Below are 4,100 nucleotides of genomic sequence, written 5' to 3' on the forward strand. Positions count from 1 at the left end.
GGCATAGCAAAAGAGCGAGCATCTAGCAAGCAAAGATAGAAGTGATTTTGAGGGTATGGTCATCTTGCCTGAGATCCCGCAAGGAACAAGAACGAGTCCAAGAAGAAGACGAACGGACGTAGTTGAACGGATCCTCACAACACGACGTTACCGGAACCAACCTGAAGAATCAAACACCGGAAAGAAGCACACAATATAGTAAACAACCAACACATGAACATGGTATGATATGCGGTATGCGGTATGCGATGCATATGCATGATTTGACAAGGAATGAATGAACCTGGCCTCAACTTGGAAATCCAAGGGTGTCACTGCAAAGGTGAGATGAAATCGCTTGAAAACGATATAAAGATCACCGAAATCGGAGTTACGGTTTGGAAATGGCAAGCAATACAAATATGACCACGGTCTGCGATTTACAGCAAGTAGCCATCTAAATGCAACAAGAAGAACATGCTACAGCACTCAAACATGGCAACAAAATACATGGCAGGGATCCATTCATAATGCTTAACAAAAGATGAACACTGAGCTACGCTCAATTCATCCATTAACAGGTTCAAACAAGCATGGCAAAAGAGCAAATGGTAAACAGATTTCAGACTTAGTGAAATTAACACAAGCCTGGAATTTCAGATCAGGTAGCACACTTTGAAGCAAGAAAACTATAAGCTACAGGAACTGAACATGGCAAAGTAAAGCATGACATGGAGCTAATCAAAGAGCTTAACAAAAGTCCCTTAGTAACCTTGAGGCAAAAGGGATCAGATAATACAATTGCAAGCATGTGAACATGGCAAAAACATAATCAGATCTCAGACTTAGTGAAAAACTGGAGCATGCAAATCAGATATCAAGTAGGCATGTTTACGAGCTCGATGCACTCACTACAGAGCAAGCCATGACAATCTAAGCATACACCCATCAAGAATACACAAAATACAAGCTAGACATTGCAAGAACAATCACATAGAATGCACGGATCAACTACAACATCCTCGGCAAAATTGCTAACAAGTAGACAATCTGCCCAGATTCACAAAATAGCAAAAGTAGAGCTCGATTGACTCAAGCTAGGGTGCTCCATAATTGCAAACAACTACATGGATGGATAGAGCACTACAAGATTAACAAAACATCCTTACTGATCATCCTCAAAAGAGGCACGGATCACTAGGAAACAACATGAACATATGGCATATTGAGATAAACAGATCAAGGACTTAGTGGAATTGCTAAGTCCCTGAAATCAGCATTAACGAATGCACCACTTTGCAAGCTTGTGATAGTCACCACACACATCACAAAAATACATGGGTTGCACCTCTGGAAAGATGGCAAAGCATATAACAAAACTCATGTAGAGCTCAGGGGCATATCATGCACACAACAATCATGGCAAAAATGACAAATATCTAAATGGAGCAACAGATCTGACAATTATCTCAAATAGCACTCTTCCAACAGCATTTCGGGCATCAAGATGAACTCAAATGAAAATGATGCAATGAGATGAATGATGTGCTCTCTGAGACGAACATTTTGATATGCTACACGCATGAATCGGAGCTACGGATGCGGAGTTACGACATGATGAACAAGGGCATATGAATCTGGGATGCGAAAAGTCAAGGCGGGATGAGGTGGTGCGGGATGACGAGATCTGGGACGCGGGGCGGCGCTGTTTGGTTCAGGGGAGTGGTGGATCTCATCCCACTCCCCGGATCCGGCCGGACTTCGAACTCCGGCGAGGCGAGGGCGAGAAAGGACGGCGGCGGGGCGGCGCTTGTGCCGGCGATGCGGTGGCGGGAGACGGCGGCGATCGACGCCGGCGAACGGAGGCGGTGGCCGGGCGGCGTGCCGTGGCGGACGACGTTGGCCGGCGAGCTCGGGCGGCGCAGCGTCGCACGGTGGCGGTGGAGCAAGGCGCGGCGGCGGAGATCCGGTGGCGCGGAGCAACTCCGGCGACCGGGCGCGAAGAAGACGACGGGCGGATGGCGCGGCTCGGTCGGGAGGGCGGCACGGCGGATCCGGGCCGGGCGATCCGGATCTGGGCGTCTCGGGCCCGGGGGCGCGGGGACGGCGGCGGCGACAGGTGGCGGTCCCTGAGTGGCTGAGGCGGCGGGGAAGCTGACGTGGCGACGCCTGATTCGCCGGAGCGAGGTGGCGGAGGCGCCGGACATGTCCGGGCGGCGCGGGACGAAATGTCCGGCGGCGCACGGAGGAGTAGGTTAGGGTTCATCTGCGCGAAAATTCCGGGAGGGAACACATATTTATAGGTAGAGGGAGCTAGGAGAATCCAAATGAGGTGCGGTTTTCGGCCACGCGATCGTGATCGAACGACCGAGATGATGGATGAGGTTTAGGTGGGTTTTGACCAAATTGGAGGGGTGTTGGGCTGCAACACACACGAGGCCTTCTCGATCCCTCGGTTAATCGTTGGAGCATCAAACGAAGTCCAAATGGTACGAAACTTGACAGGCGGTCTACCGGTAGTAAACCAAGGCCACTTCGCAAGTCTCGGTCCAATCCGGAAATGTTTAATCCCCACACACGAGAAGAAGGTAGAAATGACCACCGGAGGAGAACGGAGCGCCGGATTGCAAAACGGACAACGGGAAAAGTGCTCAGATGCATGAGACAAACATGTATGCAAGTGAAATGCACATGATGACATGATATGCAATGCATGACACGCAAGCAATGGCAAAGCAACAACAACGAATAACTGGACGACACCTGGCACATCGGTCACGGGGCGTTACATAATTATAGCTAGCTAACACAATATATGAAACACCTAAATTAACCCCCCAAAACCCCCAACCTCCCCCCTTTCAAAAAAAACAAAAACCCCATCCACAGAAATGCTGACGCGTGGATGCCTATTGGTCCCGGTTGGTGCCACCAACCGGGACCAAAGGGTCTCCTGCTGGGCTCCACGCACAGGCCACGTGGAGGCCCATCTGTCCCGGTTCTGGATTGAACCGGGACTAAAGGGACAGGGCATTAGTACCGACCCTTTAGTCCCGGTTCCAGAACCGGAACAAAAGGCCCTTACGAACCGGGACAACAGGCCCTTTTTCTACCAGTGCATATATGATGTAAAAACTAAGCAATGCAAGACAACATGCATGACATGGGTAATATAACCCTGCCAAGTTTGAGCATAGACCTCAGGGGGAAAATAGGACTGGTCATCAGTCTCTGAATCCTCCTATGAGGAGCTCTCTGTAACCAGCAAGATGTCTGCTTCAGCAGGTAGCATTGTCTGCTCTGAATACCTTGTTTTCACTCCAAATACTTCCATCACCGCTTCAAATGGCTGATGCACAGGAAGAGTAGTTGAATATACAAACGTTGTCGACAAATGGAACATGTAATACAAAAAATGATAGCATGATATAATTCACATACATGATGATTGGCTAAACAACATGGCATTGCATAATTCACATATATAATGCCTTTGCAACAAGATATCATTGTATAATTCACATATATAATGTCTTGCAACAAGATGGCAATGCATAATTCACATATATGCTAATTAGACACTGAACAAGTGGCATTCACACAAAGCATGTCTAAACTAATCAAATGACATAGCAATGCGAGACACCATACGCACGATATGAGCAACATAACCCTGCCAAGTTAGAGCATACACCTTAGGGGGGGGGAATAGGACTGGTCATCTGTCTCTGAATCCTCCTCTGAGGAGCTATCCGTAACTAGCGAGATATGCGCTTCGTCAGATAGCATAGTCTGCTCTGAAGACCTTGTTTTCACTCCAGAATTTGCCATCACCGTGTCAAATGGCTGATGCACACGAAGAGCAGTTGAATGTAATAACATTTTTGACAAATGTAATATGTAACCAAAAAAAAGGATGGCCTGATATAATTTACATATAAGATGACTGGCTAAGCAGGATGGCATTGCAAAATTCACATATATGATGCCTGGCTAAACAAGATGGCGTTGCATAATTCACATAAACGATGAATAAACTAAACAGATGGCATTCGCACAAAGGATGTCTAAACTAAGCAGATGACATATTTGATGTATAAAGTAAGCAATGCAAGACACCA

Source organism: Triticum urartu, chromosome 6A (assembly GCF_056163025.1).
Source record: "Triticum urartu cultivar PI428250 chromosome 6A, HENAU_Tu73, whole genome shotgun sequence".
Lineage (NCBI taxonomy): Eukaryota > Viridiplantae > Streptophyta > Magnoliopsida > Poales > Poaceae > Triticum > Triticum urartu.